Source organism: Macrobrachium nipponense, chromosome 10 (assembly GCF_015104395.2).
Source record: "Macrobrachium nipponense isolate FS-2020 chromosome 10, ASM1510439v2, whole genome shotgun sequence".
In the NCBI taxonomy this organism is placed as follows: Eukaryota; Metazoa; Arthropoda; class Malacostraca; order Decapoda; family Palaemonidae; genus Macrobrachium; species Macrobrachium nipponense.
Genome location: NC_087204.1, coordinates 66236157 through 66263656, shown reverse-complemented (window position 1 = coordinate 66263656; position 27500 = coordinate 66236157). Strand labels below are relative to the sequence as shown.

Below are 27500 nucleotides of genomic sequence, written 5' to 3'. Positions count from 1 at the left end.
AAGCTAGAACGATATGAAGCCCATGGTATTGTTTTACATCACTAAAGTTTTGTTTCTAAAGTTTGGTCTGAATAACATTTGACAAAACGCTACATAAAGCAGTAGTTCTCAACCTTTTTATTATCAAGCCCCTTCTAAGAGGTGGTCCTTCCCTCCACGTCCCCCTTGCATCTATAAGTAAAATTCCTTCCTAGATTTAAGGGAAAATAAAAAAGAGAAAGAGAAAAGGTGTTTTCATTTTTTAGGGAATGAATTAGTGAGATACTTGACACTGCTTTTTAGCTATTAGATCTTGAATGCACGGTTGAATGCCAGAGTGTGCACGGCATTCAGCTTGTTTCTGTAGTTGGTGTTAAGAGCATCAAATGTGAAAAATGCTTCTTCACAAAGGCACATGGATCGGAACATACCTAGGATCCGAGAGTCGAACTATAGTAGTAGACTATAGGAAACTAACGTTATAAGGCGATACTTTTGCATTTTATCATAAACCTCTGAATATCAGTTCCTCACTCGTGTTGAGAGAATAACGAATATCCCCCAGGTTAAGAACCACTGAAAAAAAGTAATGGAAGATTTCCATACACAGACACACACACACACACACACACAACAACAACAACAACAACAACAAATTTATGGAAATCACTAAAGCAAATAAAACTGTAAATTATAAGAAAGTAACACTAGTATGTTACTTCAAACCAGAATAAATTCTAATTTAGAAATAACGTAAAAAAAAAAACATAACAAATTAACTGTCAGGTTACACGCAAAGGGAGGTTGCGAAACAGAGCATTCAAAACATACGTATGTTTGCACGTCAGAATGAGCAAATTGCCAACAAAAGACAGACAACGCAACCTTGCAGTTAAAAGTGCCTATTGCAACGGAACCTAAATGGTTGCTCACATGGATTGCAATTGATATATACATTTCAAAGATAGGAATGAAATTCTTGTCAGAGCTGAAATTGTCAGAAACACGTAGCCTTAAGGTCAGACTGGGAAATGAAACTGTGATTTCATATGAAAGCTCCCTATCAATGAAAGAAAAAAATGAAACTGTCATAGTAATAGCTGACCTTGGTTAAAGGCAGTTAATCATTTTCATGGAATTCGTAAGAAATCCACTGGACAAAAATCCTACTAATAGTGAAATCAAACATGGCACGGTCTTTCCAAACCACATGCAACTTTTTTTTTTTTGCTAGTGTAGACAGTTCGAGAGGAATTATAAAAACTGACGCATATACTATAAAATTAAAGGTTAGATGATGTGATTTAGTGGTTCTCTTACAAAATGTGTTTGGTAGACAATATCTGTTTTATAAATAACTGATAGGAAAAATGGAAATGATTGTGTAACAGTAAAGTGCTGCATTACAGATTTGTACTTTACAGCCTTATAACTCCTTAAGATTCAGTCATGAAAGTTCATGAATTCTGGTTTCCACTAAAGTCAATCACTAATTAATGAGATCTGATGAAAAGGCTACAGAATTACTTACTGACTTTTAGTTCCTTATGTTCCACTTGGCATCTATTCCCTTACTCAGCGCATCTTGATCATCCACATCCAAAATATAATTTACACATCTAAATAATTATTACATTTGGGTATTTAAATAATCTTTTTATTTAATTTCTGATATAGGTATTCATACTGGAAATCTGGATGCCAGCAAGTATATTGTCTCATGTTAGGACTACAATTGTTTGACTGGATCAGTGAATTATTAATACATTCAGACAATGAAACAGTGTTTCAGATATCACTTTTTTTTTTATTAAAATGACCGTCTTAATTAGATTGGTATATTGTATCTCTAAATACTTTTATAATCGGTGATTTGTATTGTGACATTTACCTCATTCAGCACACATTGGATCTATGAACCAGCATTACATTACAGTGAAGCATGAGTACTTTCATACCGGCTTTTATAGCAGCATATTCAGCCTCCTAGTCATATGAATATCAATGCGTGCATCGCATCATCATCCCTAAATAATGAGACTAATGGTGACCATCACACTCTTTATAATTGCTAATTTTTACACGCAACCATCAAACAGTGCTGCATTTTAGGCCCATAGATTATTTATTTCCGATACTGAATCAGTGCTTTTTGTGTGTAAAGGAATTATTGTTCCATTGCCACAAATCAGTCAGTGCTTCAGATCATGTTGTTACATGACTGTGCAGTTGGAGGTGTACTTCTTCCCGACCATCTTCTCCCAAGCTATGACATCCTGACTTCGTCAAGGCGCTCGTTTCTGTCCACATTAGACCTTCCACCCCTTATCGCCTTACCAAACTCAAGGGTCTGCGATAGCATAAAGTGGCTTATTGTCTAAAAAAATTAACCTACTATTATGATATATACCTAATGGCCGTCTTTACCTCAGCGGTCAGGCATTCATTGTCATACAGTAGTTGGACAGACCACTGAGAACGTTTCTCAGCTCTCATTAGGCAAAAGACAGCAAGCGCAACTTCTTGTTGTAGGCACACCAAAGGACTTCAGGGCCTTTACTGTGCGCCGTTCTCGCCCTAAATGCCTTATAGCCTACATTACCAAATTAGACATTCTCATTTTAAGCACATTCGCTGACTTTATTAAAGTTCAGGAGAGAGTATGGCCAGCAATTACAGACTTTTCGTTTAGACAATTAAAACTTAGCTAGTGTCCACCATTTTTCGAAAAGGATTTTATTTTCTATTGCTCAGATAAATACATGGCAGTATGGATATTGTTGAGTAAATATGAAGTAACAAGAGGTATTTTCATAAACCTAAGGCATCTTCGAACCGGAAGTTATCACTCATTCTTGTGTAATAGGAGTTTGTTACAAAACTTAATCGCTAATTATTGGTGGGCTCTCGCAGTCTAATATTAATTTCAATACTACATTACCGCATCAACGATGTAACCGGCAAAGAAGTAAGGAGAACACTTTACGGCTATCGACCAGCCTCAAACAAAATACTAAAATTTAGTTTTGTAAAGAGAAAGGCACTTACTCGTTCACCCTGAAACGAAGGATATTTATTTCTTTTGTGATAGGACGCTGGCCAAGATTTTCATTCAGAGAAGGCGAGAGAAGCAGCCAGGTGGCGCTGAATAATGATCCTGATGGGTTCCGGCGCTGGTCCTCACTCCTCATAATCAATCAATCAATCAATCAAGAAGCATGCAGGCTCACTTCCAAAACTCCAGACTATGTTCGTGGGATCCTGAGGTCACGAAGACCGTTCCGTTATCGGATTTATTTTCTATATTCAGATTTTTTTACTTAAAAAATAACGTCAGGCATAAGAAATACTTGTCGCTTTGCAGTGTCAATCTGTTTCAAAATTATCCGCCTTGTAACATAGGTTCATAACAACTTAGTTCTTCACTTCAATGAACAGTTATCGCATTTTTTTTTATTCGTAAATCATGACTTTTTATAATGCAATACTTCCACTTCAGAGTTCCTAACTTTCGTAAGGAACTTGTTAATCAAACGGGCACAACTACGAAGCCACTAGATCAGCTTTATCAAAGAACGGCAAATCACTGCACCACATCAGGGATAGGAGTGTATTTGCCCAGCGTCGTGTTTCCTGCGACTTATAATAACTACAGGGCGAACGCAAAGAGTTCAAATGTGATATCGTGGCTAGCTAGGCAGGTGTAACCTTAATAGAAAATAATTCATGATCCTCGACACAGGTGACCAACATATGTAGCCTTTTGATACGCTCTTTCGTAGTAATTATGATCTTAATATTTAGTTCACGGTTAACATATGCAAATTATATGTATATATATATATATATATATATATATATATATATATAATACGTATATATGTATATATATATATATATATATATATATATATATATATATAATATATATATATATATATATATATTATATATATATATGAATAATTATCACATCGAAACCGTAATTCATTTATATAGCGTCTCTGTTGGCCTGAATTGATAGCGTCACTGTCTGTCCTGATTTCGTTCCCGTCCACTTGGACGAAATTATTATCAACTAAAAAATTCCCCTTCGGTACATATATGAAAATATATCAATTCCGAGGTAGAGTGAATTCAGATATTAAAGGACATTTGTAGCTCGAATGATATATATATATATATATATATATATATATATATATATATATACTACATATATATATATATATATATATATATATAATGTAATATATATATATATATATATATATATATATATATATATATATTATATATATATTTATGTATATATATATTTATGTATATATATATATATATATGAATAATTATCACATCGAACGTGATCCATTTATATATCAATTCAAGCTACAAATGTCCTTTAATATCTAAATTCACTTTACCTCCCAAATGATATATTTTCATATATGTACCGAAGGGGAATTTTTTAATTGATAATAATTTCGTCCCCCCATGGGATCGAACCACCGTCCAAGTGGACGGGGACGAAATCAGGACAGTCAGTGACGCTATCCAATCAGCCAACAGAGACGCTATAAGTTCATATCGATTCTGACTTTACAAATCACCCTCGATCTGAGTGCTTTCGTAATTAGAATCGATATGTTGGCCAATTCGAGCGTTTGACAGCACGTAGCCTTTTGTTATGAATAATTATCACATCGAACCGTGATCATTTATATATATCAATTCAAGCTACAAATGTCCTTTATATATCTAAATTCACTTTACCTCAAATGATATATTTTCATATATGTACCGAAGGGGAATTTTTTAATTGATAATAATTTCGTCCCCCATGGGATCGAAACCACCGTCCAAGTGGACGGGGACGAAATCAGGACAGTCAGTGACGCTATCCAATCAGCCAACAGAGACGCTATAAGTTCATATCGATTCTGACTTTACAAATCGCCCTCGATCGAGCTTGCTTTCGTAATAGAATCGATATGAAACCCCGTCTACCATGTTGGCCAATTCCGAGCGTTGACAGCACGTAGCCTTTTGTTATGAATAATTATCACATCGAACCGTGATCCATTATATATCAATTCAAGCTACAAATGTCCTTTAATATCTAAATTCACTTTACCTCCAATGTGATATATTTTCATATGTGTACCGAAGGGGAATTTTTTAATTGATAATAATTTCGTCCCCCATGGGATCGACCACCGTCCAAGTGGACGGGGACGAAATCAGGACAGTCAGTGACGCTATCCAATCAGCCAACAGAGACGCTATAAGTTCATATCGATTCTGACTTTACAAATCGCCCTCGATTCTGGAGTGCTTTCGTATTAGAAATCGATATGAAACCCCGTCTACCATGTTGGCCAATTCGAGCGTTTGACAGCACGTAGCCTTTTGTATGAATAATTATCACATCGAACCGTGATCCATTTATATATCAATTCAAGCTACAATGTCCTTTAATATCTAAATTCACTACCTCCCAAATGACATATTTTCATATATGTACCGAAGGGTTGAATTTTTTAATTGATAATAATTTCGTCCCCCCCATGGATCGAACCAACCACCGTCCAAGTGGACGTGGGGACGAAATCAGGACGTCAGTGACGCTATCCAATCAGCCAACAGAGACGCTATAAGTTCATATCGATTCTGACTTTACAAATCGCCCTCGTCTGATGCTTTCGTAATTAGAATCGATATGAAACCCCGTCTACCATGTTGGCCAATTCGAGCGTTTGACAGCACGTAGCCTTTGTTATGAATAATTATCACATCGAACCGTGATCCATTTATATATCAATTCAGCTACAAATGTCCTTTAATATCTAAATTCACTTACCTCCCAAATGATATATTCATATATGTACCGAAGGGGAATTTTTTAATTGATAATAATTTCGTCCCCCCATGGGATCGAAACCACCGTCCAAGTGGACGGGGACGAAATCAGGACAGTCAGTGACGCTATCCAATCAGCCAACAGAGACGCTATAGTTCATATCGATTCTGACTTTACAAATCGCCCTCGATCTGAGTGCTTTCGTAATTAGAATCGATATGAAAACCCCGTCTACCATGTTTGGCCAATTCGAGCGTTTGACAGCACGTAGCCTTTTGTTATGAATACTTATCACATCGAACCGTGATCCATTTATATATCAATTCAAGCTACAAATGTCCTTTAATATCTAAATTCACTTTACCTCCCAAATGATATATTTTCATATATGTACCGAAGGGGAATTTTTTAATTGATAATAATTTCGTCCCCCATGGGATCGAACCACCGTCCAAGTGGACGGGGACGAAATCAGGACAGTCAGTGACGCTATCCAATCAGCCAACAGAAGACGCTATAAGTTTCATATCGATTCTGACTTTACAAATCGCCCTCGATCTGAGTGCTTTCGTAATTAGAATCGATATGAAACCCCGTCTACCATGTTGGCCAATTCGAGCGTTTGACAGCACGTAGCCTTTTGTTATGAATACTTATCACATCGAACCGTGATCCATTTATATATCAATTCAAGCTACAAATGTCCTTTAATATCTAAATTCACTTTACCTCCCAAATGATATATTTTCATATATGTACCGAAGGGGAATTTTTTAATTGATAATAATTTCGTCCCCCCATGGCTGATTGGATAGCGTCACTGACTGTCCTGATTTCGTCCCCGTCCACTTGGACGGTGGTTCGATCCCATGGGGGGACGAAATTATTATCAATTAAAAAATTCCCCTTCGGTACATATATGAAAATATATCATTTGGGAGGTAAAGTGAATTTAGATATTAAAGGACATTTGTAGCTTGAATTGATATATAAATGGATCACGGTTCGATGTGATAATTATTCATAACAAAAGGCTACGTGCTGTCAAACGCTCGAATTGGCCAACATGGTAGACGGGGTTTCATATCGATTCTAATTACGAAAGCACTCAGATCGAGGGTGATTTGTAAAGTCAGAATCGATATGAACTTATAGCGTCTCTGTTGGCTGATTGGATAGCGTCACTGACTGTCCTGATTTCGTCCCCGTCCACTTGGACGGTGGTTCGATCCCATGGGGGGACGAAATTATTATCAATTAAAAAATTCCCCTTCGGTACATATATGAAAATATATCATTTGGGAGGTAAAGTGAATTTAGATATTAAAGGACATTTGTAGCTTGAATTGATATATAAATGGATCACGGTTCGATGTGATAATTATTCATAACAAAAGGCTACGTGCTGTCAAACGCTCGAATTGGCCAACATGGTAGACGGGGTTTCATATCGATTCTAATTACGAAAGCACTCAGATCGAGGGTGATTTGTAAAGTCAGAATCGATATGAACTTATAGCGTCTCTGTTGGCTGATTGGATAGCGTCACTGACTGTCCTGATTTCGTCCCCGTCCACTTGGACGGTGGTTCGATCCCATGGGGGGACGAAATTATTAACAATTAAAAAATTCCCCTTCGGTACATATATGAAAATATATCATTTGGGAGGTAAAGTGAATTTAGATATTAAAGGACATTTGTAGCTTGAATTGATATATAAATGGATCACGGTTCGATGTGATAATTATTCATAACAAAAGGCCTACGTGCTGTCAAACGCTCGAATTGGCCAACATGGTAGACGGGGTTTCATATCGATTCTAATTACGAAAGCACTCAGATCGAGGGTGATTTGTAAAGTCAGAATCGATATGAACTTATAGCGTCTCTGTTGGCTGATTGGATAGCGTCACTGACTGTCCTGATTTCGTCCCCGTCCACTTGGACGGTGGTTCGATCCCATGGGGGGACGAAATTATTATCAATTAAAAAATTCCCCTTCGTACATATATGAAATATATCATTTGGGAGGTAAAGTGAATTTAGATATTAAAGGACATTTGTAGCTTGAATTGATATATAAATGGATCACGGTTCGATGTGATAATTATTCATAACAAAAGGCTACGTGCTGTCAAACGCTCGAATTGGCCAACATGGTAGACGGGTTTCATATCGATTCTAATTACGAAAGCACTCAGATCGAGGGTGATTTGTAAAGTCAGAATCGATATGAACTTATAGCGTCTCTGTTGGCTGATTGGATAGCGTCACTGACTGTCCTGATTTCGTCCCCGTCCACTTGGACGGTGGTTCGATCCATGGGGGGACGCAAATTATTATCAATTAAAAAATTCCCCTTCGGTCACTATATGAAAATATATCATTTGGGAGGTAAAGTGAATTTAGATATTAAAGGACATTTGTAGCTTGAATTGATATATAAATGGATCACGGTTCGATGTGATAATTATTCATAACAAAAGGCTACGTGCTGTCAAACGCTCGAATTGGCCAACATGGTAGACGGGGTTTCATATCGATTCTAATTACGAAAGCACTCAGATCGAGGGTGATTTGTAAAGTCAGAATCGATATGAACTTATAGCGTCTCTGTTGGCTGATTGGATAGCGTCACTGACTGTCCTGATTTCGTCCCCGTCCACTTGGACGGTGGTTCGATCCATGGGGGGACGAAATTATTATCAATTAAAAAATTCCCTTCGGTACATATATGAAAATATATCATTTGGGAGTAAAGTGAATTTAGATATTAAAGGACATTTGTAGCTTGAATTGATATATAAATGGATCACGGTTCGATGTGATAATTATTCATAACAAAAGGCTACGTGCTGTCAAACGCTCGAATTGGCCAACATGGTAGACGGGGTTTCATATCGATTCTAATTACGAAAGACTCAGATCGAGGGCGATTTGTAAAGTCAGAATCGATATGAACTTATAGCGTCTCTGTTGGCTGATTGGATAGCGTCACTGACTGTCTGATTTCGTCCCCGTCCACTTGGACGGTGTTTCGATCCCATGGGGGGACGAAATTATTATCAATTAAAAAATTCCCCTTCGGTACATATATGAAAATATATCATTTGGGAGGTAAAGTGAATTTAGATATTAAAGGACATTTGTAGCTTGAATTGATATATAAATGGATCACGGTTCGATGTGATAATTATTCATAACAAAAGGCTACGTGCTGTCAAACGCTCGAATTGGCCAACATGGTAGACGGGGTTTCATATCGATTCTAATTACGAAAGCACTCAGATCGAGGGCGATTTGTAAAGTCAGATCGATATGAACTTATAGCGTCTCTGTTGGCTGATTGGATAGCGTCACTGACTGTCCCTGATTTCGTCCCCGTCCACTTGGACGGTGGTTCGATCCCATGGGGGGACGAAAATTATTATCAATTAAAAAATTCCCCTTCGGTACATATATGAAAATATATCATTTGGGAGGTAAAGTGAATTTAGATATTAAAGGACATTTGTAGCTTGAATTGATATATATATATATATATATATATATATATATGTCATATATATATATATATATATATATATTATATATATATATATATATATATATATATATATATATATATGTAGCAATCTCTCCAACATTATATGGTCCACAGAATAAATTTAACAGTAGTCGCTGCCACATTCGTGCTATGACTGATGATGAATCGTGGACGAACCCACTGTGTATAAAAGCACCTGTGGAATATTACCCTGTTCATACAACTACAAAGAAGGCTCATCAAAACCGGCATTCACATCCAACACGAACACGCTTTCTATATGCTTCCTGGGTATGTTAGAAAACCCTTTCTAACATATTCCACTTTTTACGTCGGGTATTTTCTAGGACCACGTCTCCTCCCTCTCCTAATGCTTCCATATCCAACATTTTCTTCACCAATCTGTCATCTTTTCTTTCCTCATGACCACCCCATCTCAAGAACACTTTGAGTTATCTTTTTATCCACGGTAAAAATTTTGCCACTTTTGCCACTCTGTCAATTCTGACCATACAACAACATTTACTGCACAAACAAATAGTATTCTCACCAGTCAGCCTTTTCTTTTTCATGCCCATTCAGCATTCGAACTCCATTTCCACGAAGGAGGGTTGGATCAACAATATCTAATATATTGTCAAAAGGCTTCCATGGTCACTGAAAGTCTCCTGCCGATCTTTTGCTAACAAATGTAACAAATACCCATACCAGGCAAATGCATTCATTCTTCCACCAACCTTCAACACGCCTTTAGTTGGTTTCGCCTCGAGAATTCTTTATCTGTTAAAGTAATGTGTATATATGACATTTAATAACAATAACACAGCAACAAAAGGGCTGATAAAGAACTCTCTTGTATAGGCTATTCCATTTAATTCATGTGGCAAATTCTGTGTTGATCAAACAGGTAAATAACATGGATGGATGAAAACAGAACTGAGCAGCATATCCACAGGAAGAGAGAGTATAGCAGTCCGGTGTTTGTTTTTGTGAGAGATAAACTGGACCGTCGCCAAGTAATTGGTATATTCTAATAACGTGTTCGAAAGCAATATAATGGAGTCTAGTTTTATAAAAGAAAGTTTTGATATATAGTATGAATATTGGCCTAGGGAAATGTAAACTTCATCCAGTTATTTCAAGGACGAGCTGCTTTTAAACGGTTTAATTATGCATGATCCAAATGACAACAAAACGATATTCTAGCTATTTTCCATATAGAAATATTCCAGGTCAGATTTCCTGCCGAAATAAGATTCATGAATAACAGTTCTCCATTTTCATCTTCTTTTCATCATTACATCATCTGCACATGGAATTTCCACAATTTCCCGTATTGTCATTTCTAACCTAATTCTGCCGTTCGGCTACTAATAAAACTTTATTCCAAAACTGACTAAATCTTTAAGATATAGTTTCATGCCATACCAAGAATTATGTTCGTGTACCAATACAATTACACTTTAAAATCTTACTTTTGTATATAATCTCAATATGTTTGATTTCTAATATATTTCAATCTATTTCTTTTCGAAATCTTCCTTAGCCTACCCATTGTTTAATTGGCCTTGCATATTCTTTCATTTAATTCCTACTCAACAGAACCTGAACTGGATATCAGTATTCATAGATATTTGAATGATTCAGCCTCATTAATAATTTTCCAGTCCATTGTTATTTTCTCTCTGTGTGCATATTCTGTCGTTATTATTTTTTTCTTAGATTTACTTTGAGTATCATCTTTCTAGGTACAAGACACATTTTGTTAAGCAAGTTTCTTTAAAATACTGTGGAATCAAGTGCGTTGGGTTTTTATTGCAATTGAAATCTACAAATGATTGTCCATTTGTGACCAATTTTTGCATTATGATGTCTATGGGAAAAGAAAAGAGCAAAAGTGAAATGGCAGTCCCTCGTAGCATCCCATCATTTACGCCGAAGACGCCATTATTATTAACACTGACGTAGCACCTGCTTCGTTCATGGGTTACTTTAGTTGGCTTTATATATTTAATGAAAAGCAAAGATGAAAGAGACCCATTATGATGGTCTGGGAAATTCCATCTCGCAATCAACAAAAGTTATCAGAAAGGGATATCAAATTTTATGCACTGCAGACAAATATTTCAAGTGTGCAACTCCTTCCTTTTCTAAAATCAGCTTGTTCATCCATAAGCTTTTAATAATTTTCTTACTTCAGCCAGTGAGAATAATCATAAAGAATATTTTCTTTTTAACCGGCCTAAGTGCAACGTCTCTATAGTTACAATGTTCAAACAGGTCATCTTTCTTTAGTTCCTCAGCTATGATTTCCAATTCCAAATGATCATGCTTTTTTTATTCCACATTATGCAAAGCAGTTTATGAAGTAAAGGAGAGAGAGGTCACTTCGGTTTCAACTAAAATCATCTCTTGGGCGGTTCCGTCATAATCTGGTGTTTTCCTTTTTATACGTTTCATTATTATGCATTCGGTTTCAAAAGTCGTGAATTCATTCTTAAGTACATCTAGGTTTTTGTTAACTTCTGATGTATTAATCAAATGATTACCCTTAAATATGTTCATGGCCGCACGAAATAAAATGTTCTGTCCAGCGATGTCTTTCCTCTTTTTCTGAGATGATTATTAAATCATCCCCTCTTTAACAATGGTTTTCCTCTTTTTCCCTCAACCTGCCCTCCCCTCTTCCGATATTTCGTTAATAATTCTGTGGGGTACATTAACATTACTGCAACTTCCTGGATACATGGCTATGTCAACATCATCAAGCTTGTGTATATGTGTGTGTGTGCAAATATATATATTGTATGTGTGTATGTATAAACACTCACAATTATACATATACATAAACACATATACATACGTATGTGTGTATAGATACACAGGCTGATGATGTTGACAAAGTCATGTAGCCAGGAAGTAGCATTAATGTTAGGGTAGCTCACATAATTATAATATGTATATATATATATATATATATATATATATATATATATATATATATATATATATATATATATATATATATAAATGTGTGTGGTGTGTGTGTGGTGTGTGTGTGTGTGTGTATGTACATACACAGTGAGTATTACCACCGTTCGGTGACAATAACTATGATGGTTAAGGGAGACGGAATGACCACTGCTTTCGCTAATGATACTTAGCGATGTAGACTTTCCAGATAGATACTTTGTATCCAGTATATAACGATTCATCAAGATGGAGGGAGAAAGCTCCAATGTCAAGGACCTGTCTTCAGCAGTTACTGATGTCATATCCCAGGATACATTTTTATCGTTAGAAGCAGTTAATGTATCAGTAAAGAAACATCAAGAAAAAAAGGCAGCGTTTTCAGAGTTAAATCCTCATGTTTTGTTGAATTTGAAAACAAACATCGGCAGCATCGATACCAGAAGAAATCAAGGTACATCAAAGTGACTTTTGTATGTACATTATGGAAGCCCTAAGTAAAGAGGCTTAGGTTTAAGGAAGAAACAAATTTACCTTAGTTGTAGATGTAATGCTTCAATTTCATTCAGCGCCAGGAAGAAGAAGTTGGTGATAACAAAGGTGAACGTTTAGCATAACTATGAAAAGCCTTGGTTAGTTTGAAGACTATCTATAGCCAAAACCGCCGCATGACCACGGCAGAGTTTGAAGAAGTAAAAGATGTGAGACTAAATCCTGGCAAAAAGCACCTGAAAATTTATGCACAAACGAATTTTGAAAGCAAGTCAAATTACAAGAGAACAGAAACCTTAAAAAGGTCAAAGCTGGAGAAGATCTTACTGATGCTGAACAACTTACAGAAGTTTTACAGAATATAGAAGGAAAAGGTCAAGTGGATTGTAACTGACGAAAATGGAGCAGTCTTTTATAAATGCTCTTTTAAGAAGTGAAACAGCAGACATGATATATTCGCTTTTGACATCGTTTTGCAAAATGATGGCGGATGTAAGAAAAACTGAGACCGTAATGTTAGATAAAGATCACAATGAAATTCAAACTGTTCGAACTGTGCTCTCATCAGCTATATAAGTTTCATGTTCTTAATTAAGTACTTAAAGAAAAAAGTGTCGGATCTTGTATGTCCAGTTACAGAAAAAAATTATTTTTTTTTTCTACAGTCAGACAACGTTTTCAGTCATGTTTTTTTACAGACTAGAACAACAAGATTTCGGGGCGTTTCAGAAAGTCTCTCAAAACTAACTTGAATGTGAAGAGTTGTAGGCAACTTATTCACGAACTTCCAAATTAACATTTGGCAACAATACCAATAACCGAATTGAATAGGAAAATGGAAAAAACAAGCATTTACCATCTTCAGCTACTTAACGAACAAATCAATTGTTTTTACAAAAATGCAACTTCAGTTGAATACGGAAAACATGATCCACTGCTTAATAAGTTGTATGGCAAATACGCGGAGCACAGTGAGAGACTTACGTTTGCAAACCACAAAGCACGTGAAAATTCCATTATTCCATCTATCCAGTCTAATTCCCACGTAAAGTAGCTACTCCATGTCAATCAATTCTAGGTGCTATGAAATGGAGATTAATGATCATGAGCTTAGATGTTCATGAAGTTTCTACTGTCAGCACCTTTTGCCCTGCAAGCATAATGTTGTAGTATTACGAAAATGCGATATAGTAGATGCAACTACAATGAATACTAATTCTAGGTGGCATAAAGAAAACACAGAGACAGTTGAAGCAAGTGGTCCAGAAAATTAGTCATCTTGTCAAACCAATGACCCATCCAGAAAAATTCCGTCTATCAGAAGGAAAAATTCAAAGGATTGTAGCTGTACTCGCAAGCAGTGGAACGCGAGTCTTCCATGAGCGACTAGATAGCCTCAAAAATCTTCTCCGAATGTGGGAAGAACAAATGCCAGCAGGGTTTTAAACAACGATGACGAATCCGATACACATGGCAGTCATACCACACAGGATCCACCTCCATGTCCATCGGAAGTAATTGATTGTACCGCACCATCTACGATGGATACACAGAAAAAGTTATTTCTTCATTCGGTTTATTTTCATATTTTTAAGAAATACTGTTATTTTTACTATAATGAGATTAAGAAAATACCTATGTGGAATAATAACGGTGAATATAACTCATGCGTTACTTTCAGCAGACGGTGAAAATAACGACGAGTTTATCGTCACCGACCGGTAGCAATAACTTCGTTTTATATATACATATATATATCTGCGCGCGCGTATGAATAATGATTGTGATGTTTATACATCCGTATATATATGTATGTATACACACACACACACACATATATATATACATGAATATATATATATATATATATATATAGATATATATATATATACAATAACAATAAGTATTTATTATGTGAGTATTTATGCACACACACACACATACACACACACACACACACATATATATATATATAATATATATATATGATATATATATATATATATATATATATATATATATATATATATATATATATATATATATATTATGAGATTACAGCATTATTGTGTCATTATATAATCATTTAAATCTTTTACAGGTCTCACATATTTCGACAGAAAGCAAGTAAAGGAGTGATGTTCTTTACAGGGAGAACAAAGTTGACAATGATTACTGTTAAATAACATGAACACAAGCATAATAAGTAAAGTAACGAATACAAACAACAGTGACATCGTCATTAATAACCTTTATCGTAATAACTTACGTGATTTTCTATAGGTGCCTGTAACATGCATTGCAGGTTTTTGAGTTATCACGAAAATTCTGTGAAACCGGGCATCAACTTATAAAATGTTAGCAGCACTCTAACACACGACCGTCGTTTACCAGAACTAGTCATATTTCAGTTGTGTAATATGAACGCAACCCACAAATATATCGAGTACTCAATGTATAGTACCTAACTGTGCTGGCATCTGGATCGAAGATTTTTGATAACATGACTTATAGTCTAGGTGCCAACCCCATAAAGTACCGTAGTGTGATATAATCACCGCCGCTCCCCGGGGCGGCCACTTGTCTGTTTTCGCTCCATATGAAATGAATGGGGCCGGATTTGAAACGGCCAGACAATCGTTAATAGAGGGAAGTTAGCATTGAGACCCACATATTTTGATTGAGAAAAATACATATTTATACAAGCAACATTACTTCATATGACATTCTATAAATATTTATTTCTTTAAAATCGAATCATATGCTAACTTCCCGATATTAACGATTTTATGGGCGATTCAAATCCGGGCCTTTTAATTTCCTACGGAGCGAAAAGAAGCCAAGTGGCCCAGCACGTAACCCGCGCCGTCACTTCTATTGCTTACGTAGTGAAACCCTGCAATGTGAACCATTCTAAACTTTTTTTTTTATGGAAACATGTTCCCTATGTATAGGTTAACCATATTAGCTTAGTTACTACTTGGACAATGTTGACAATTTCTTAAAATTCAAGATGGCCACCACCGCCATATTGAAAACCTACCAATTTTTAACTTTTGATACTGATGGCAATGTAGAGAGATCTCTAACAACACTTTTTAGAGGTTTTAAAGGTAGAGAATTTGTTTCTGTAGTTGGTTTTACATTACAATGTATAGGCATAAAGTTTTATAATATAACGTTGTGAAACTTTTTGAAAAACATGTGGTTAACCACAGTTTTTCCTTAATTCTGAATGTGAATTTGTATAATTAGAATACTACCCTAGTTCCACAGTGTCCAACATCCTCACAAACATAATGGCCACTGGAAAGGGGGAATGTCTCTTCAGTCTTTGTAATGTCAAGAAAGACTTACAGAAAAAGAGAAAGTGGTTATGGGATAATATTGGTGTTTCCAAGTGGTTGTTAAAATCAGAGTGCAGTGACTTTGTTTTCAAGAGAGAATGTTTGTTGTGTGGAAAAAGGGTGTAAATCACAGTAAGAACCAACTAATGTGGGTGCAGGTCAAAAAGTGTACAACTGTAGAAAGGGGTAGTAATATCAACTTCAAACAAAAGCTAAAACAACTTTGTGATGAGAGGCAAGATCAGTGAGCTAATGAGGTGATGGTTAGACTCGGTGCTGTAATTGATCTGCATGCTGCTGATGCACAGTACTATGTCCCATGTTACAATCGTGACACACCCTTCCATAAAGACACCTGAAGAGGAGGCACTGAGATCTGTTCTTTTTACGATAGCCTCAGAACGTAACAAACTTCTTTGGTGAAAAGTTGCTGGTGCTGCACATTGAAGGCTGTGAAAATAATTATAGGTGTATTTCAAGACAACTTTGGACAGTTTTTGAAAATTGTCAAGATCTGCACAAGCCAAGATGATAAAGACAATATTGAGAAGCTGGTGAGGAATATCAAGAGAGAAGTTATGACAAAACATAAGCCCCAAGACTACAATCTCGATCATTTTGCTCATCACAAAGCACCAGTGAGAAACCTGAAATTGGTTTCGGCCTTGTATCAGGGCCAGGGGGACACAATCACTAAACCATCACTGACCTTGGCTCAGTGCATTCAACAACATCTTTAGCTCAGTGCATTCAACTGCATCTTTACCACAAGTATGGCTGCTAAGAGTTCATCATGACTAAACGAGTTTGGTATTACAAGGACTTACGATGAAGTGGAACGCTTCGGCCAGCGGCTAAGATTTTGTCAGCTGTTTTTCAATATGGCAACGGCAGCCATGTTGAATTATGAGAAATGCTCAACATTGTCCAAGTAGCAACTAAGCTAATTTGGCTTTCCTGTGTATATAGAACATATTTCCATTAAAAAATTTCAGAGCAATCAATATTGTAGGGTCACTATTTTGGCATCTAGACTATTATGTCAAACTGGAAATGCATTATCAAGGTCAAGTGAAAACATTTCATTCACAGTAAATAAATCTGGCGTCAAGAATAGCGCTGTCGAATGTCACATTTACCCCCTCGCTCAAGAAAAGTAAAATGATAACCATTTCTAAAAGTCAATGTAAAACCACATATTCTACGGAAACAAATAAACATTTAATTGCTGGATTATTTTCGAAAGAGAGAGAAAAAAAAAGTACTCACTTCGTCGCCCCTTCTTCCCATCTCCAGTAGGACGAAGCTGAAAATAAGATTTAAGTATGATTAAAAACAAACATCAATCTATAAACCTTACCATTATGACAGTCATTATCCTCGCCAATTTAATAAACTAACCAACCAACCCATTGAGAGAGAGAGAGAGAGAGAGAGAGAGAGAGAGAGAGAGAGAGAGAGAGAGAGAGAGAGAGATGTGCACATTAGCCGCCAAAATTCTTGTCAGGAAATAAAAGATAAACATTACCATCTGGTTGCAAAGAGTCGCTGAACTTCGGGCGTGTGACCCGAAATCCCTTTAAATGCGAAACTAACTTCACGGGAAATGTCTTCCGGCAAACAACTGCTTCGAAGCAAACAAGACTTTCCTGTCTGAGTGCTACGAGTGCAATTTCATCCTTACCAGTTGGTGAAGTGTCCTGAGTATTGTGAGCGAACTTTCAATACGAGAAAGAATTAAAACGTTAGCGACTCATCCCCGGTTATGCATTGACGTGAAATGCTTGGTAACAATGATTCTGTATTCAGGAAAGTGAATGGCTTTTGCTATTCTTAAAACTTCCTGGCAAGAATCATTAGCTCGTTCACTCATTAGTTCTCGTTCCATGTTTGCGATGCACCATTCCGTTTGTTTTGATAACTGAGAAATGCTTTTACATGGTCATGCTAAAAGAAACAAATTGGGCCTTTCTCACCTTGTCGTCTGTTTATTTTGTTTATAATTTTTCATTTTTGCTGATTATCATGCAGAAGTAACGATAACAATAACACACTTCTTCAAAGACTGACTCATGTTTCCTAATAATGCTGAACTTTGCGATCGTTTGCTTTCCTGACATAATTTTACAATGATAATCCAACCACTGTGACAAAACAGATTCGGCTCTCTCTTGCATTCCTGTGCATATTTTTTATTCACACTGTCATTAGCGTAGAGTTGTATTTTTTTCTTGGTGAAAGTTCTTGACTAATCTCACATTCACTAGGTAGATGTAAATCGCACGAGAATTTTTACTGTATATAAAGCTCAAGCTATTGAGGAATCGGATCTGTTTACACCGAGCGACAGGAAATTGTGTAAGTAACGCATCTGCATGCAAAAGAAACATTTCCAGTCTCTATACATACTTCGATTATGAAATGAATGGAAAAATTTCATGTACCTCTAATTTTTGCTATCTAAGAATCTTAGTCCCTTTGCACGGAACATTAATGCATGATAGTCTTTACCTTGGGTACTTTCGTCATTAGTCTTAATTACTGATTTTACTTGTCATGACACCTGAATTTTAATCAGCAATGATTTCACAAAAGTATTGGCATCATTTCTAAATGATAACAAAAACTTTGAGCCCCTGTTTCTTTATCTATTCGGTAGTCTGGAAAATATTTAAGCAGCCGAATTCTTGAGATTTTTAGAATAAAAACAATAACAACATATAATAAGCAGATTTCGGTGGATGTGTAACGAATTTCTGCTATGCACAGGGAAATGGCCTAGTGAGTGATGGAAAATTAAAGGTTAAAAACAATAAAACAACCATTTTCATGATGTCGTGAAAGCATAACAACAAAAATATAATATTTGAGAAAACAGCAAAGCTTTAGCGGCAGGAAAAGGCTGACTGATCGAAATAGAGATGGGATGATCCAAAGTACTACAATGATATTCAATCTTCATTCAGCCTTGTCTGAATTCTATAAATGCGCTGCCTTCAGTACGGCACTGTAATATCTCAGCGGAAGTGCTCACAAAATTATGGACATCTGAAATGACAGATTTCGTGAATCTTTGGGTTCCATCAAAGAATCTATGGTTATGAACATAAACGAAGATCGATAATTTTCTTCAGGAAGATGGGTGTTAACATCTTTGTGTAGTTTGCAGAACGAAGGTATCAGACTTTAGTCCATTGTTACCGATGTTTAGTGTTACTTGGGGAGGTCCGGGAGGCGTGAGGCCCCCTCGGCCAGGTCAGGGCACGGATCCCTAAGTTAGGTTAGGAGGGCAACGTCTGGTTAAGTCAGGACTTGGCATTCTGGGAGAGGTTAGGTTTGTTTTCGTCTGCGGAACCTGTTCCATCGTTCTACACTCACCCCACATCTTTAAACTTTTGATTATTATTACTAGAAAATGAATAAATAAATATGTGACACATAGACCCTTTATATTCTACCTAGTTAATTCGTACTCCCTTACAATAATGTGAATAAACGTTCGCAATTTTAAATTAACGTTTTCTGATTTCGTATGACTTTTTTTCTCTATCCCCTATCAGTTCTACTCATCCTTCAAAATGAACATTCCAAACGCCCAGGAATGGATTCTCTTCTGCGTACATTCCCAGTTGTCTCAATTTGAGTTTAATGCATTTTCTTGTTCGGGGAGTTTGAGTTTGAAAAATAGAGTGGAACGCAATCCAAATTGATTTATGACATCTCAAAACCACTGACACACTCAGCTGGTTCGGAATGTGATATGAACAACAATATTATCCTACATCCAATATATGCCACAGAAGTCAACTCTTTTTAATAATCTTATCTCGGTGCTACGATTTATTTTCATTTGCAACTGCAATATGTAACCACTTCAATACAAGCGTCATTATAAAACGATCCTCAGTGCAAAATCAGTGTTTTTTCCTTATTTCTTTTTAAACCTGCTTCTTGAGAGTAATATCTAATTGTACACACATACACACACACACACACACCGGCCCACTATACAAAATTCTTTAAATAGTATACACACCTCTCAAGGTTTTACCATATATCACTAGAGAGAGAGAGAGAGAGAGAGAGAGAGAGAGAGAGAGAATTTTACTATGAAAAGCACGTGCCAGAGCTTAAGGGCTAAGGGGAAATGTTTGAATGTCTTCCCCCGCAAAAAAAAAAAAAAAAACAAATCAACTACATACCTAGCAAGAAATATGGAAAAAAGGAATGGAAATATATTAGTGGATTATGAAAAGTTTTTTGAGTTACTGACCCTGGTAAATATAGCCAGGTAATATAATTTTACACACAATCCAATTTTAAAGATTTATTGAATAGGGAAGAGAGAAAAAAGGTAAATCTAGATTAGAAAGAATAGAAAGGAATAGAGAAAGTTTGACAGCGCTTATGGACATGAGTGTTGAAGGGGTAAGGAGCAAATTCAAGAATCTGAAGAATGGAAAAACACAAGGGCTCAAGGAACTGCAAATATGTTGTATGGTGCAGATTGAGTGGTTGGCAAGGGTGTGCAAGGTTTGTTTTCAAGCTCTGGATGGTGAAAAAGAGGTTTTTTTTTGAACGCGTAAGGTAAAGCTCCTAGAACCGTCGGTAAAGAATTTTAGTGTCACAGTGTTTCTTCGGTCATCAGTGGAGAGTGTTTGGAAGAAACTTTGACTGAGAAACTAAGACCAATGGCATAGGGATTAAGAGGGCAGAAACAGTATTGCTTTCGACAGAGAAGTGGATGTGTGGATTAGGTGCTGTTATTAAGCATTTTCGCGAGAAGTTTCTAAGAAAATTCTGTATGAAGCATTCAAGCATCTAGCAAAGCGATGATAGAATCAATAAACATGCAATGTGAAGGGCATTGAAGATGTACTGGTATAAACGATATGCTGACTGAAGTGGTTCAAAGTGTGTATGACGAAAGGACACCACATATTAAGATTTCTAGAAGGGAGAGTCTCCAATAAAACTGCGACATGTCTCGATAACTGTTTCACTGGTCGAATGATGCGTAAGTTAGAGAAAGGAAAGGAGACATGGGCGCAAAGTTGTTGGGTGAGAGAAGTCGTAAATGGAATGTGAAATGCTTGGTTTTTGCATACGATATACTACTGACTGGAGATAAAGAAGAGAAACTGAGTAATGAGCAAAATGGTGAAAATCAAAGGCTTTGCAGGAGGAGAAATGTCAAAATAGATGTGAGCAAGAGGGACTGGCAGCTGCTTCCGTGACTGCCAAACCTAGCGGTTCAATCTGGGTTCGGCCGAGAAGTTCGGGGAAAACAAGACAAGCAGGACCTCTAGACTCATGAAGGTACTTATGTGGCTGGAGGCTTTATGCGTAACACTGTCGAGAATGATCTCTGGTGTGAGAACGATAAAGCCCTTCAGACTAGATCATACAGGATCTGCACAATGACTCTAGCAGATACCTGAAGATCGTACCCAGTTTACTAAAGACATTATCGAGATGGCTGTGGAGATTATTTTGTTGTTAAAATTTAGGCTGTCCAGCCAAGGACTGGAGCACTTGCCACTCAAATATCGAAAAAGAGATTCCGAAAATGGAGAAGTGCAGGGATCTAAAGGTCGAACTTGGAGAAAAACCCACATTGTACTCAGAAGTAATAGTTAGAGGGGTTGGGCAGCAAGAAGAAAGGAAGAGGGAATGGAGGGAACTGAGGTAAAATAAAAGGCTAAAAAGTGGGTCCAGCACGCGAGGAGTGACGGCGCTCTCCCCACAAGAAGATAACTGGAAGGTAATTAACTTCAGAGGATGGCTTGAGAAGAATAAGAATCTTGACTTCTGGAAGAATGCAGTAAGGAGAGTTAAGAGAATAACTGGCAAAAATTAAAATACTAAGGATAAAACTGTAAGTATAAATAAAAAAAATAATAGAGGCCCATTAGGACCAAATAAACAAGAAATAAAAAATAACAAAGTTATGTGCAGGTGTATTTGGGAAGGTCTCGTGTCAAACCTTTTAAGGAAGCCACAAGCGAAGATACACGATTCCACAATAATCTGGAGACATGTCCAGAAAACCTTTAGAAATTGTACTATCTAGATGATTGTGTCTCTGAAAATCTAAACTGCTTGTTGTTATTATTAGTATCAGTGATTTGAAAGAAATACCGAAAACTTTCCAATACATCGGGTAATTATTGTTAGGTTCTTATTTACGGCGGCTATGACTAGTAACCCCAGTTTCTTTAATATTTTCCGTCTTTTAGGAAGTAATTATTGCTCGCAATCACAAATGTCGAATAGACAGTTTACTTCTATAAGTAGGTTTGAACATTAACAATTTGAACATTATTGAGTGTTAGATGGAAATTGAAAAGTTATTTCAAAGTACTGAACAGAGTTAATCACCACCTAACGCAGTCACTGATGTTGGTGTCTGCATTAACATCTTACTACAAGGAGAAAACTTATGAATAAAATAATTTTTCTAACATAAAGCAAGAAAGATAGGGAAAGAATGAGGACAAGGAAAAAGATTTGTCAAAATACGTAAAAATAAGAAATTAAGCAGCAAAAACTTGGAACAGCCCCGCTGTGAAAATGGAATGTTTACATCATGATATTGCCATGGATCTTCCAGAGAAACTTTGATTGGTGCAACATTCTTGACCTTATCTTGGTAGATCAATAATTCACACAAGAACTCATATATATATATATATATATATATTAATATATATATATATATATATATATATATATATATATATATTTATATATTATGCTTATATGTCACTAAATAGCGTGTGACAATATATTTAGCCAAGGCCACAGGAAAAATAAAAGAAGGAGTACCGAGCGCTTTCGTGTTATTTCAACACATTTTAGAGGTACAATGCTAAAACCACAGAGAATATCTAACAAAGTAAACATAAAAACTGAAAAAATTGAAAAACAAGTATTCAAAGTCCGGTTAAAACCAGTACAGCAGGTACAGAACAGTTCAACAGGTGATTAAAAAGAAACAACCCTACAAATCTCGTTAACAACAAATGGGTCCAGTTTGTACATACCCTGGCTTACATTCATTAAGTCACTGTGATACTTGATAAAAGCAGATTCAATAATATTCCTACGAGTTATATTATTACAATATAAAACAACTTTTGCCCCCTCCCAATGAATCATGTGATTAAAACAATTAATGTGTAAAAACAAAGCATTCGACATTTGTCCTGTTCTCACACCATATCTATGTTGTTTAATTTTGGTGTCCAGTCCTTTCCCAGATTGTCCGAGATAAAAACACTTGCAGCCCTGAGAAACTTTGGGAGAATTCCTTATTAGTATGTTTTTCAGTGTATTTGAAAATCTAAAAACAACATTTATATTAAAATTCTTGCAAAAACTTGGAATCCTCCGTAAGAGGTCATTATATGGTAAAACGAGCATATTATCATTATTAAAAGCCATTCTCGGAGTTACAGAATAAAAAGTTTTTTGTGCTTTTTGTAAAGCACATTCAATAAAATATTTAGGGTATTTTAATTTTTCCGATATGTTGAAAATATTTTCAAACTACCTGAAGTAATTCCGGGCTGCAGATACGTAAGGCTCTTAAAAACATGGAAGAAAAAGTAGCCTTCTTAATTGATTGCTATGGTTAGAATAATAGTGAATATATGAATTTACGTTTGTAGATTTTCTGTACACTGAGTATTTGAAGCCATTTAGAGTACGGTGAACATTTACATCCAAAAATGAAAGACAACCATCAGTTCTTCTTCACAAGTAAAATTAGTGGAAGGTACCAAATTGTTCAGTTTAAAGAGAAATGCATTTACATTTTCGGTTAGAGGCCATATGCAAAAAATATCATCTACATATCTAAATCACAGAACACCATAAGGCAAAATATTAGGTAAAAATCTTGTTTAAAAAAACTCCATATATAAATTACTTAAAACAGGCGAAAGAGGATTTCCCATTGCCATACCAAACTTTTGTGTATAGAATTTGTCATCGAAAGTAAAAAACAGAATCACAAATGCCGAGTTTAACCAGTTCTAAAATATTATGAGTGGACAAGGGTAAATCATAATTATCTAAAAATTCAGCTAAATATTCAAGCAAGTCATTTATAGGTACTTTTGAAAACAGAGATACAACATCAAAACTAATCATTTTAAACTTAAAATATGTTGAAATAACACGAAAGCGCTCGGTACTCCTTCTTTAATTTTCCTGGGCCTTGGCTAAATATATATATATAATATATATATATATATATATAATATATATATATATATATATATATATATATATACTACATATCATACATATATATATATATATATATATAATATATATATATATATACAATAATAATAAAAAAAAAATATATATATTATATATATTATATATATATAATATAATATATATACTATATATATATATATATAATATATATATATATATATATAATATATTATATATATATATATATATATATATATATATATATATATATATATATATATATATATATATATATATATCATATACATAACACACACACAAAAAACCATATATTTTATAAATATATTATATATAATTATATATATATATATATATTATTATATTTATATATATATAATATAAATATATATATATTGTATAATTATATATATAATATATATATATTATATATATATATATATATTATACACACACACATCATCATCATCAACATCAGCCGTTGCTAGTCCAGTGCAGGACAAAGGCCTCAGACATGTTCTTTTACTCTCGTCTGTTTATGGTCTTTTATGTCAGTCTATACCCGTAAATTTTCCTAGCTCGTCAATCCATCGTCTTCTCTTTTCCTCCTGCTTCGTTTGCAATATCTAGGGAACTATTCTGTTATTTTTTTCGTCCATCTGTAATTATCTGACATTCTCATTATATGTCCTGCCCACGTCCATTTCTTTTCCTTACTTGTTGTTACAATATCCTCTATTTTAGTTTGCTCTATTATCCATGTTGCTCTTTTTCTGTCTCTTAGTGTTATTCCAATCATTATTCTTTCCATAGCTCTTTGAGCTGTAACTAGCTTATGTTCTAAGGCTTTAGTAAGGCTCCAAGTTTCTGATGCATAAGTTAATACTGGTAGGACCATCTGATTTAATACTTTGCTTTTTAGAGGAAGTGGCATTTTACTTTTCATAATCTCATCTTGTTTACCAAAAGCTCTCCATCCCATACTTGTCCTTCTTTTAATTTCCGTCTCTTGTCCTGGGGAAACACTGTCTGTCCTAAATACGTATATTCATTAGCAATCTCTAGAGGTTCGTCCATAACCCTTATTTATTGTCTCTGCATTTTCATTGAACATTATCTTATTCATTTTCAGTTCTACATTTCTGCTTTCTCTATTCAAATCCTCTATCATCTTTTGTTATTCCTCTAATGATTCACTGAGTAGAAGTATGTCATCTGCAAATCTTAAATTGTTAAGGTATTCCCCATTAATGTTAATTCTTACATTTTCCCAATCTAAATTCTTAAAAACTTCTAGGCATGTTGTGAATAATTTAGGAGAGATGGGGTCTCCCTGTCTAACTCCTTTCTCAATCGGAAATTTCTCACTGTCTTTATGTAGCTTTAGGATTGCTGTACTACCCGTATAGATATCTTCAAGTGTTCTAACATAAGATTTATATATTTCTTGCTTTTGAAGGGCTTTCATTACTGCTTAAGTTGATATATATATATATATATATATATATATATATATATATATATATATATATATATATATATATATATATATATATATAGTGTACCTTATTATCGATTTCACTTTACCTTGGGAATGACACACACACAGGTTTATTGCTTAAATAAAACCAAATATTATCCAAGCCACTGTTTGAACTTAAACATTTTGTTTTTTTATGCAGAAATTGCAGTGTAATATCCATTCAGATATTACGAGTTATACTCTTCGACTCAGCTGAACATATTCCAATACAATTCTAGTTCTATGCTTGGAATCGAAATCAACCCACTTCTACCATAATACTATGCGCTCTCTTTCTAACACATTTCTATACATGTTCATTTCGTCACTAATTAGTATGTGACGTTTACACTTAAGAATAATAAGCCACAATATCCCATAAATGCAATTTACTTTACGAAGGGAAAGTGAATTTGAAGTACAGAACCTAAATTCCACAGGATATGTACAGCAGAGTCGAAATTAACTTATATCGGTTTGAATGGCTCAGTGAACATATTACTTCTATCACTGAACCAACCTTGAAAAGACAGTCTGGAACAATCTATGCCGGATTAGATTTATTTATCATAATAATAAAATCCTTATACAAGGATCGTTATTCCCAAGGACTAGTGAATTCGATAAAGAATATTGGGGCATTATATACACATACACACATATATGTATATATATGCATATGTGTATGTATTCGTGTATACGATAAAAACTGATTAATCGAAGGAGACCAGTAAACCCAAACTTTGTATCTGTAGGACTACCAGTAACATGTATTTAAACAAGACAATTTTGTCGAACTCTGCAAAACGTGAACATAAGTAAAGTAATTATTTTGGAATAAAACAAATGGATGATGCTGACATGCGCACATCTATTCTCTTTACAGAAATCTCAACATATAATACTCGCTACGAGAGCTGCAAATCAGAGTTGAATAAACTAATCTAATATGCTAGATTCTCACACGTCTTCCCTCGAGAATCTAAGAAAATTCCCAGTCGCCTGCCTTCGCAGAAGTTCTAATTAGAAAAAACATTCTTGTCACAGGAGATGCTTGATGAATAAAAGAAGACGTACCCTGGAAATCATTCCTCGTTGCTTAATTATCGTAACCATCTGAAGTCCTCATAATGTTAAGGTATAATTCGACTGCTTAGAACATGCTTGAATTCAGGTAGTCACACAACAACTCCACTGAGTCCTGTGGACTGATTGACTGACTGTATCAGCTGATTAAATACTGATATTTTTTTCATTGAACAACTCTTATTCGTTATAAGCCTACGATTATAATAGAGCTCACCAAAAACTTGAATAGATTTGCATGGTATATGGAAGAGATTATTGGTTTGCTGTACTATTAATTTGTTCATAAATGAGCTGGATTTTAATAGATCACCCTTCTTACACACACACACACACACACACACACACACACATATATATATATATATATATATATATATATATATATATATATATTATATAAAATATATATATATATATACATACTAGTTGACCAACCTGTGCTG

At 35.2% G+C, this 27500-nt stretch overlaps 1 protein-coding gene across 5 annotated transcripts in view; it reads right to left on the bottom strand.

The window, feature by feature from the left end:
• Positions 1–27500, bottom strand: part of LOC135223652 (neuromedin-U receptor 2-like) — a 908589-nt gene that overhangs the window by 242632 nt on the left and 638457 nt on the right. For 4 of the 5 annotated variants that reach the window (XR_010316551.1, XM_064262302.1, XM_064262305.1 and 1 more), the window contains one exon: positions 17466–17502. The gene's annotated coding sequence lies outside the window, so the exon portion shown is untranslated. Of the gene's footprint in view, positions 1–3027; positions 3695–17465; positions 17503–27500 lie in introns of those variants that run through there. The other variant, XM_064262304.1, reaches the window with a different exon arrangement.